The 12,066-nt window shown below is 41.4% G+C and overlaps 1 protein-coding gene across 1 annotated transcript in view; it reads left to right on the forward strand.

Annotated features, from left to right (window-relative positions):
• Window positions 1-12,066, forward strand: part of MOB1B (MOB kinase activator 1B) — a 56,487-nt gene that overhangs the window by 952 nt on the left and 43,469 nt on the right. The window lies entirely within an intron of this gene.

Below are 12,066 nucleotides of genomic sequence, written 5' to 3' on the forward strand. Positions count from 1 at the left end.
CCTCCCCTTCCTTCCTTCCTTCCTTCCTTCCTTCCTTCCTTCCTTCCTTTCCTTCCTTCCTTCCTTCTTTCCTTCCTTCCTTCCTCCCTTTCTCCCTCCCTTTCTCCTTCCCTTCCTTCTTTCCTTCCTTCTTTCCTACCTACCTACCTTCCTTCTTTCCTTCCTACCTCCCTCCCCTTCCTTCCTTCCTTCCTTTCTCCCTCCCTTTTTTGCTTCCTTCCTTCCTCCCTCCCTCCCTCCCCTTCCTTCCTTCTTTTCTTCCTCCCTTCCCCCCTCCTTCCTTCCTTCTTTCTCCTTCCTTCCTTCCTGCCTCCCTCCTCCCTCCCTCCCTTCCTTCCTTCTTCCCTTCTCCTCCTGCCCTCCCTCCGTCCCTTCAAGGCCATCCACTTCTTCCCATCCAGCTCCTGGAGGGGAAAAAGTGCTTTTTATAAAAGATATATTATTTATTTTGGGGGGTGGATGGGAAGCAGAAGGAAGTGGGGTCCCTTTGGCTGGCCTTTCTCTCTCTTCTTCTCCCCCCCCCAGTGAATGAACCTCCATTGAGAGGGCTAGGATATTGGGGAGGGGGCTCGCCTGAGTGGGAGGGGATTCAGAGATCCCTACGTGGGGAAAGAGGGCTCTGGGATGGATGAGTTGCCTTCCTCCCCACCCGCACACCCCCCCATGTCTGCTTTGAAAAAAGTTTAAAGTGGGTTTTTTCCTCCTTTCCTAGAAAGCCACTCCAATAAAATTTGGGTGGGTGGGTGGGAGAAGATCGTCCTTGTTTGGGGGTGGGTGATTTTCTGTGATCCATAGGGTAGCGGGTGTGGAAGTGAGGTGCATGTGTTAAAGTGTCTTGTGTCAACGAGTTGGGTAGCCGATAAATCTAAATAAATGAACTCCTTGCTGTTAAATTGGGGCAGAATAATGGGGGCTTTCAGGACCACCCCCCTTATGTCTGCTTCCCTCTGTTCCCCCCTCCCCATCACCACTCAACAGCAGCTGGGTGGCTCCCCAGGGGTCTCCTTTTGCAGCCATAAAATGGGATGACACCCCCCTCCTACCCTTGTCAAGGGAATGCAGGGGTCCTGTAATCAATCATCCTTTCTTTTGCAGGAGTCTTTTCAGACATCCTGGTGGGTTTGGTTTTTTTTCTTTTCAGATGGAGGAAATGCCCAATTTAGACACATTTTGTGTACGTGTGTATTGTTTGGGGGGGGGGGGTTGCCTTTTGAGATCCAGATTGACAGCTTAACCCAGTTGGGGCTGTGATATGGAGATGGCCTTCCTCTTCCTTTTACAGACTTGGCCCTGTGTGGTTGTGTTGTTCCGGGTTTTTCTTAATGATCTTTGACAAAAAAAAAAAAAATTCTGGCTTGTAGCGAGAAGCAGATTTATCAGCTAAAAATGAAAATCCTTTAAAAAATATGGTATCTAAATTTAGAAAGGCGGTGGTGTGGTTCTTAACAGCTCACTTTCTAGAATATCTAGAGGAAATGCATCGAGCGGCTTTTCTTTACGGTAATAGAATTTTACCGTTCTCAGAATTTTTGCATTTTGTTTCAGATTGCAATGGAATTGCAGATTTTTTTTTAAAAAAAATCTCTTTGGACAGAAATTTTACAACTGTGCTAATAAAAACGACGTCCCTCCTACTTCCATTATTGACCATTTGAGGAATGCTGAGAGTACATAATACATCTATTAAAGGCTGTTGCATCCCTTACAGAGTTGTGAGGGGTTATATATGTTGCCTTGAACTTGTGCATAAATCTTTTAACAATAAATAACAGTCCTTACTAAATTCTCCTGATGTTAACTTTTGAGGAAGCAGCATCTATAAGTATGAGTTTACTCCCAAAATGGCACACAAGTAATAATATATGAATTTCATTAAACCCATGGAATAATAAATATAGCGGGGTATCCTTATTTATTAAATCAATTTTTCTAACTATGTCTAGCATTGGTATCAGATCCAAAATTTGAAAAGTTGGCTCTATTAATTGAGAGAAGGTTTTATGCCAAAATAGTCATGACTAGGAACATACGTATGTACAGCCTACGGGGTTTTTTTTTTTTCCATTTGGTTTTCTGGTTCAAAAACAGAAACTAAATCTCTACAGGAGTGGAGACATTGTAATTGTGATAAAATACATCAGTTAAATGAATTACCACTGGAAGGGTAAATGCCAAGGGATATCCTGGGGGGGCTTCAACGCTAAACAATTCATATAGCACTTTATTGAAGAAGACTAATTTGGTGAAAACTGATGATAAGATGACCAGGGAGATCGTGTTGAACTCTAATTATCTGTTGCTATTGTTGGAAGAAATATCCTTCTGGGTTCTGCTCCAAGCAGGGAAAAAGACACTGGAAACATGGAGACTGCTTGGAAAGATGGTTTAATGGTGGACAGGATCACATGGCTTGAGTTCCTGAACAGAAAAGGGCAGATACAGCGAGTTTTCGGATTTTATGCTCTCTCTGGCTTTGAACTTCCTGGGGCCCAGAAAGAGTATCCTGATTGGTTGTCAGACTTCCGGGGGGGGGGGTCTTAGCTAGCCTTGCTGGCTGATGTAATCTTCCCAGGTGCCATGTGGGTAGTTTCTGTCTAGATGGGTCCCGTTGCCTTGCAAATGAGATTCATTGACAAAGATTGAATTTCTGCCTCTGGCCCATTAACAAAAGGGTGGGGGCAGGAAGGTGGGAGCTGCTTTGTCTTTAAAAATATGCTTCTCCATTTCTCATACAGGGAAACATAATATTCTGCCTTTTTAATATTTCCCAAAATATTTCACTCTTCCAGGAAAGGGGTGGGTGCTAACCTCCTACACTATCCTGGCTAGTTGTGAGAACTGAAATATTGCAGTCTAACCACATTTGAGGGACGCGGTGGCTCAGTGGCTAAGATGCTGAGCTTGTTATCGAAAGGTCAGCAGTTCAATGATTCGAATCCCTGGTGCCGCGTAACGGGGTGAGCTCCCGTTACTTGTCCCAGCTTCTGCAAACCTAGCAGTTCGAAAGCATGTAAAAAATGCCAGTAGGAAAATAGGGACCTCCTTTGATGGGAAGGTAAGAGCATTCCATGCGCCTTTGGTGTTGAGTCATGCCGGCCACATGACCACGGAGACGTCTTTGGACAGTGTTGGCTCTTCGGCTTTGAAACGGAGATGAGCACCGCGCCCTAGAGTAGGGAACTACTAGCACATACGTGTGAGGGGAACCTTTACCTAACCACATTTGATTGCTGCAAGCTGAAAAAATATAACTTGTGCAACTGAAGTGAGTTTACAGGAGTTCTTGACTTGGCACCATTCGTTTTGTGACAATTTGAAGTTACAACTGTATTTTAAAATGTGACATGTGGTTCTTGCACTTACGACTGTTGCAGAGTCCCCACAGGCACGTGATTAAAATTTAGGACAGTTGCAGCATCCTGGGGTCAGATGTTTACCTTCCAACCTTCCCAGCCGGCTTCCAATAATAAGCAAAGTCAGTAGGGAAAGCTCGATTCGCTTAACAACCATATGTTTCACTGAACAACTGCTGTGATGTGCTTAGCAACCAATGGCAAAAATGGTCGTAAAATTGGGTGCGAGTCACTTAAGAATCACCTTGATTACAACGGCAATTCTGATCCCAATTGTAAGTCATTTGTTGAGGACTACAGGTAGTCCTCGACTTACGACTACAACTGAGCCCTGAATTTCTAAGTGAGACAGTTATTAAATGGATTTTGTCCCATTTTATGAACTTTCTTGCCACAGCGAATCATGGCAGTGGTTAAGTTATTAACACGCTTGTTAAGTGAATCTGGCTTTCCCCCTTGATTTTGCTTATCAGAAGGCCGCAAAAGGGGATCGCATGACCCCGGATCACTGCGAACGTCGCAAATATGAGTCGGTTGCCAAGCATCCGAATTTTGATCACGTGACCACAGGGATGCTGCCATGGTAATAAATATGAAAAACAGTCAAAAGCCCGTTTTCCCAGTGCCGTTGTAACTTGGAACGGTCACTAAATGACCTGTTGTAAGTCGAGGACTACCTGTAGTGTATATTGATCCCCTTTTTTAATATCGTGCTATAAAACACAACCAGACTATACTCCGGCATGTGCAGATCGATTGCTTTTAAAACTGTTGTTCTGAGACAGGGAAGGGCATGCCAAACCCTTCACTCTGTGCTGGGGATTAGTATTATTTCCCTATTGTTTTATTTTCTTCTTCTTGTGCCATATTTTATTTTTTTTAATTATTGGGGTTTTTAAATTATTGGGGTTTTTAAATTTGTTCAGCCAAATTATTTAATTCCTTTTATTTTATTTTAAATTTTGTATTTATATGTTTTATTCTATGGCTGTTCACTGCCCTGAGTCCTTCGGGAGTAGGGCGGTATATAAATTCAGTTAGTATAGTAGTAGTAGTAGTAGTATAATCCATCACCGGACGTTGGCAATCATGTTGGCGATCCTATTTTTATCAGCAGCCGCACGAAAAAGTGCTGCTGAGTTTTGTCCAAACCGGTTCCTTAGATTTTGAAGCCATGATCTTCTTCTTCTGCCTGGACCTTGTTTGCCTTCAATCTTTCCCTGGAGGATTAAGTGAGGGATGCCGTATTTTTCCGGGTGTCGCATCACATGTCCGAAATAGTCTTAACTTTCGCTTTTTAATGGTTTTGATGATTTCCCTTGGCTTTCCCAGGCGTCTTTTCACCTCTTCATTTCTGATTTTGTCAACCCAGTTTATATGTAACGGCCGCCTGTAAATCCACATTTCAAATGCTTCCAGTCTCTTCAAGTGGCTTTTATGTCAGAGGCCCAACTCTCAACTCCGTAGAACAGGATAGAAAAGATGTAATATCTGACAGACATTGTTTTATTTTGGCTTGTTTCTCTGGTGTGGACCCTTGCTCAAATCCAGCAAGGGTCCACACCAGTGGCGGGTTCCTCCCGGTTCCGCTGAGCCGGTAGCGGTGACGATATGACATCACCAAACCGGTTCTGCCCCCCCCACTCCCCGCGTTATTCTTACCTTTTATTTGGCCCCACCCCCAATCTATTCACTGCCTCCCGAGTCCCAGCTGATTGGCTAGAAGAAAAAAAACTGTTTAAAGTCTTGCTGAGGGGCTTCAAAGGGCCGCCCTACAGCTGATCAGTGGTAAAAGGCAGTGTGGTAGTAGACTGGTGCCTCCAAAAACAAATGAGTAGACCGGTGCCTGCAAAAATACATGAGTAGACCAGTGCCTGCAAAAATACATGAGTAGACCAGTGCCTGCAAAAATACATGAGTAGACCAGTGCCTGCAAAAATAAATGGGTAGACCGGTACAGCTCTGCAAGCAGTTAAAAGCCTGGTAGACCAGTACCTCTGCTAAATCCTAAAGAATTGTCACATGACCATCAAGCCACGCCCACAAAATAAGCCACGCCCAAAGAACCGGTAGTAAAAAAAATTTAGAACCCACCCCGGTCCACACCAGAGAAACAAGCCAAGATCAGGTGGATGAAAGCAACCTGGTGAACTAAGCCCCTCCCCTTATCCACCTGGGATGAAATGGCAGCCATGTTGAAAAGGAGTGGAGCTTGTAGCCTAGGGCTGCTATGCTGCTTTTTACCCTCCCGATTAAAAAAAAAAAAAACCCCAGCAAAATGGATATATAGGCACTTCCTTTTGGCCCCTTAAGTCTCAACACCTTGGAAATTGTGAGAAACCTTTTGACGTCTTGGGACTGACAATGGAAATGTAATCAGCAGATAAATCTGGAATTAAGAATGAGGAATGCAGCTTACTTTGTTTTGGGCTCTTAACAAACAGGAGATGCAAACATGCAATTCTTTCTTGTTTTTTGTATTAAATTCAGGTGTTTTAAGTTAATTTCTGCTGTGGCAATTGGAGTCGGTGCTGGAAATCAAACCTCCTGAAATAACAGAGAAAAAGCTGAGTTTCTAATCCCGTTTTCCAGAGTTTTTGTGGTTATAGGAAGGTTGAGAGGAGAACAGGAATCCACGTATTTTAGACAAATCACGGCATATGGCATATATACAGTTTATTTCTTCTCTGGATAAACTCTGGAGTTGGTCTGGCGGTGGTTGTACACCAGTATTGGGGTTGTGTGCTGATAAGATTCTGGATTGTTAGACAGTCCTGAATCTTTCATTGGAAATTTGAGACCGAATCTTCAAGTTGGCGGTTTTTTTTTTTTAAAGAACAAATTGCTGCATAGTGACAAAAACCTACCCTACAATTCCCAGGAAGATGTTAAAGATAGTTCTTGTGGGCGTAGCATATGGCAACACACCACTGCTTTTATTTGAATTATTTAAATTGCCTAAGAAAAAATGCCTGGGGAGGGGGCGGCATGCTCTTGAAATTTTATTTTCTCAGTTTCCTATTGATTTAGCTTAATTAGAATTTCAATTACATAAGTGCCCCCATAAAAAATTGCCAGCAGAATTGTTTATTTGCAAAAAAAATAATCATGTTTAAAAACTAAAGTATGCTTGTTATCCAACGTTTTTGCTTTCACAGCATGAGTGTTGTTTTATGTCTTAAGCGATTGTAATTGTTCTATTTTAAGGAAATGAAACCCCTCAGCATTTTCAAACAATCCGTTCGAGATCTTATCCCTAATTCTTTTTCTAGATTTCATCGACCGAAATAGTTTGCATAATAGAATTTAGAAACTGTGCCCTATGTCGCAGAAGGATAAGTGTGTGTGTGTGTGTATCAAATTTATATTTGCTGATAAAGAAATATAAATTTGGTATAAAATGGTTTGTCGTGAATGCGACTACTTGAGGGTTCCTGGATTGGAGCTGAAAGGCAAAAGGGAAGCAGTATGCTCCCTCCCATATTGGGGTAGACCAGGTGCTTTGATAGAAAAACACTATATATATATATATATATATATATATATATATATATATATATGTCTTTGGTTATTCGGGTTTTCTCCCACGTAAAATTGGAAGTGTCTTGGCGATGTTTCGACGAAGTCTCATTCGTCATCTTCAGGCTGGTGTTTTCGGCTTTGTGCTTCTAGGAGCAATGTGTGATCGCAGCTGTTTCTTCCCTTTAACTGCCAGTGGGGGTGTGAACTGATGGGAGCTTGGCTGTGTTCTGATTGGGTGGAGGTGTGTTCTGATTGGTTGGGGGCTTGGCTGTACTCTGATTGGATTTTAAAATTGGATTTTTCCAATTTTACGCGGGAGAAAACCCGAATAACAAACACCCGCGAAAACCTCAGAAAACAAATACACACGCACGCATGCACACAAAATTTTTAGGCAGTAACTGCAAAACTCAACATTGAATTAGTCCAGATTTATCACCTGGTAAGACTTGCACATTATCCTAAATTCATAAAAATCCAGGAATGCTTCTTTCCCTCTAGCTAAGAATAAATCTATTCAGTGGGTTTTCTATATATATACGAAATATGGTTTAAAAAAACTCCTTTCATATGTGTTGATATAACAGCAGCTTCTTGCATGGCTTCTGAAAAAAGAAATCATGGCAGCATCAATAAACAAACAACAAGCCAAGTATATGATAGCACTCTTATCAGTTGTAACTTTATGATCTGGACAAAGAGCAGAGAAAGGTTCTAACAGTTTCTACCGATCAAAGAAATAAATATTGCATAAAATGCATTGGTTAATCACATTTAGCAGTACTTTTGTAGATCTTATTCCCTGATGTCTTCCTTACCATTGAGAACATCAGAATGAAGGATTTTAATGACAAATTCACTGGCTGCTTACTTTCTAAGTTAAAAACCCTCCGATGGCAAATATAGAGAAATATGAAGCGTACTTGGCAAGTAACCTAAGACACATCTGATTTATCAACAATATTTTTTGGGGGAAAAAACAAAACCAAATTTTGTGTTTGTGATACCCATATTTATTATGAGAGAGTCAGTCTGTTTGTAGTAGTTAAGCAAGGAGACTGGGAGTTCTAGTTCCTGTTTTAGGCATGAAAGCTGTCTCAATGACTCTGAGTCGATCACTAGGAGATTGTGAGTTCTAGTCCTGCCTCAGCCATGAGAGCCAGCTTGGTGATTTAGGGCTAATCCCTCTCTCTCAGCCCAATTTACTTTACAGGGTTGTTGTTGTTGTGGGGAAACAGGAAGAGGAAGGAGTAATAGGCATGTTTAATGCCTTGAATTATTTATAAAACTATATTTATTAAATGATAGTTTGCTTTGAAGCAACGATGGGCAGCTTACATCATAAAGGCTGGATTTTTAAAAAAAAATCTGCAATCTGAAAACTATGATTCACTCAACCCACTTTTCTGAGTTTGTTCGATACTGTGAAAGAGGAATTTAATTAATTAAGTTGATCTAATTAAATAGTAAATGGAGTTATTCACACGGTTTTAATTAGAGCTTGGCAATAAATCACAACTTTCCAGTTTTTTTTTTAATAAATATTTTTATTGTACTTATTTATTGAAAATGTTTTTATTTTCTTTATAATACATCACATTTCCAGTTTTGCAACGACAGTGTACTGGCTGTATCCAATCCTTTTTAATTATACACTCTGATTATAACCAATATTCTCTTAATCATACATTTATAGTCTTTTCTAAATGCACAATATTGTACGTCAGAGTTATAAGCATTATTTTCATAATTGTACCATAACATTCTATATATTTATTTATCTCTCTCTCTCCCCTCTCTACTTCCTTCTCCTCCCTTTTCCTCTTCTCCTCTCCCCTCTCCTCTCTTCTTTCCAAGGTTTGGCTTTATAGAAATTGGCAAAGGTTCTTTGACATATCTGGCTAGATTAGCATCTTTATCACAGATAAAAAATGGAAGCTTTAAGCTGAACGGGTTGCTCTGGATGGTCAAGAAATCAGAGGTTTTTATAAATATGACATTCCAGAGTTTAAACTCTTTTCTTCTGAAGGCTGGGGCAGTCCTGCTGAGCTTCTGTGTGTGCTAACATCTCAAAATAAGAACCACACCGTGCATTTTTTTGATAGCTGTCTAAGCTGCCTAGCCAAAATAACTTCTCACTGCTTGGAGCTATGTTGCATTTTTAGAACAACTGTCCTATCTAACACATCTCTGAGAAAGGGAAGGGCTTATTTGGGTGTTCATGTTATGACTACAAAGTACACACAGAAGTCCCTGAATCAAGCTAATAGGATGCCTGCCAGACATTACTTACAATAAACAAGGTCAGGTTGGAAGTTTGGAGATCTGCTTACTCTTGTTTATCTTGAGAAAAAAAATATTTCCTACCAAGGCCAAGACCAATTTTTTTGAGGTATAAGACATTTACCATGTTCCTTAAACTCTTTGATTTGGAACAGAAAGAAAGTTTCCTGCAAAATCAAGACTTAGTCAATCGTAACATTCAGTTTAGTGGTTACCTCTTTCCTACAGTTTTAAAATCCAAAGAACAACGGTAATTCTCATGTTGATGTGATGAGAGCTAATGAAGTAGTATGGTTAAGATGTTGGAATTGGACCAGGAAGCTTAAATTCAACCCATGGAAAGTTGCTGGGTGATTTGGCTTAGAGATTCAACCCAACTAACTTCAGGTAGTTGGTATTGTTGTTGTTGTTGTTAATTGTGAAGTTGTGTCCGACCCATTGCAACCCCATGGACAATGTTCCTCCAGGCCTTCCTGTCCTCTACCATCCCCCGGAGTCCATTTAAGCTCACGCCTACTGCTTTAGTGACTCCATCCAGCCACCTCGTTCTCTGCTGTCCCCTTCTTCTTTTGCCCTCCATCGTTCCCAGCATTAGGCTCTTCTCCAGCGAGTCCTTCCTTCTCATTAGGTGGCCAAGATATTCTTGGGCTAATACAAAGAGTGATCTTCCTGAAAGTCATTTCAGGCTCCTGGAAAAAATCCATCCATCCATCCATGACACTTTTTATTTTATTATTATTGAATTTCTATACCGCCCTTCTCCCTGAGGACTCAGGGCGGTGTACAGCCAGAATTAAAAAACATGCAGGACAAATATTAAAAAACAATTAAAAGATATATGTCTTCTGGAATTTTCTTTGTGAATGTATGTATGAACCTCAAGGAACCTATTCTGGTAACTTTTCAGTTTGTATCAATACCAGCAGTCTTGGATATAGATAGTCCCCGACTTAACAACCTTTCATTTAGTGACTGAAGTTGCAACTGTCAACCCTGAAGCGAATCTGTCTGAGGCCATCTTTATGGCCTCTGGATGGGAGGAAAATAGATAGTTGGGGGTTTGTAGCCAAAACAGAAAGTTTTCCAGTGGGAACCAAGGACGTTTCAACAGGTGGCTGGAAGGAAGAGGAGGAGGAGGAGAGTAACCAAGCAACCAGCCAGTACCTCTATTGGACAATGTGACCGGTGACTTGTGGGAAAGGGGGAACTTTCACTTTTAATCAGGTGAAAACCGCCGAATCTTTCAGAGTTGGTTTTCACCACTTGTGCCAATATGATGTATCCAATAAATGTGTTCTTTGAGGAATCTACCTGCCTCAGAGTTCTGCTTTCTATGGATGCATTACTTTGAACGCTGACAACAACGGCACTGAAAAAGTGACTTATGACCGTTTTTCACACTTAACCATTGCAGCATCCCCGTGGTCACGTGATCAACATTCAAACCCTTGGCAACTGGTTCCTATTTATGACGGTTGCATTGTTCTGGAATCCTGTGATCCCCTTTTGTGACTCTCTGACAAGCCACGTCAACGGGGAAGCCAGATTCACTTAACTACGTTACTTGACAACTGCGGTGCTTCACTTAACCACTGTTGCAATAAAATGGGGCTTAACTCACTGAACTAGTGTCTCGCTTAGCAACAGAGATTTTGGGCTCGGTGGTGCTCCTAAGTCGAGAACTTCCTGTATTTATGTTCCTATATTGCAGGGGTGAAATGCTTCTGGTTTGGACCGGTTCACCCGATCTGGTAGCGATGGCGGCAGATGGTTCTGTAGCAAAAATCCCTCCCCCCCCAATGCCCAGCTGAGCCATGCAATCATCAGAGGCTTTTTTTTATTTTTAAAAGCATTTTCTCTACAACCTCTTCGGCCAAAAAAATGCTTTTAAAAGTAAAAAAAAAAAGCCTCTGACAATCGCGCGGCTCAGCTGGGATCGTCTGAGGCTTTTAAAAGCATTTTTTTTTTTTGCAACCTCTTCGGCCGAAGAGGTTGTAGAAAAAATGGTTTTAAAAGAAAAAATAGCCTCTGACGATCGCGCGGCTCAGCTGGGATCATCAGAGGCTTTTAAAAGCATTTTTTTTTTCAACCTCTTCGGCCGAAGAGGAGGTTGAAAAAATGGTTTTAAAAGAAAAAAAAAAGCCTCTGACGATCAGGCAACTCAGCTGGGATCGTCAGAGCCTATTAAAAACTTTTTTTCTACAACCTCTTCAACCGAAGAGGTTGTAGAAAAAAATGGTTTTAAAAGTTTTTTTTTTTAAGTTGGCCACGCCCACCCAGTCACATTACCCCCCACCAAGCCACGCCCACTGAACCGGTAATAACAAATTTTACATTTCACCACTGCTATATTGTCAGACCAGCCAGCAAATCAACTCCAGAGGAAAACGAAACTTCCTTTTTTTGAGATTGGTGATGCTAACACAACCTTGCAAGTCTGATTGTGCGGTATCTCCTCCCTCTTGTATTCCAGTGAATCAGGGCTGAGGCCAGCCATTTCCGAATGTTACCTCATCGCTCTAGACTTAAAACATTTTTCAGTCCCTTTTTGCTTAACGAACAGTTAGTTCCTGCACATTTTTTGCCAAGTCATCGTCCTTATTCTCTTACAGTATATATTGGATGGGAAAACGGTTATTCTTTGTTAGGCTTTTAATGTAATCATTAAACCGCAGCGAATATCAGCAATGAAGTGACAGCTGATAAGATTATTTTCCGCGTGGGGAAAAGAGCCAAGTTAGGGCTGGGCATCTTCTTTGTGATAAAAACTCAGACTTTGTGGAATCCAAGTTTTCTTGAATACACTGACATGGCCACCAGCACCACTCTACTCCCCCTTTCCAAATCCCTGGAATAGCAATCTCCATTCTCCAAATAAAAAGAAATTCTGCCTGAACTTTCACAAGAA

The sequence above is a fragment of the Pituophis catenifer genome, unplaced genomic scaffold, assembly GCF_029215685.1.
Source record: "Pituophis catenifer annectens isolate HBS135680 unplaced genomic scaffold, rPitCat1.0.hap2 SCAF_8, whole genome shotgun sequence".
NCBI lineage: Eukaryota > Metazoa > Chordata > Lepidosauria > Squamata > Colubridae > Pituophis > Pituophis catenifer.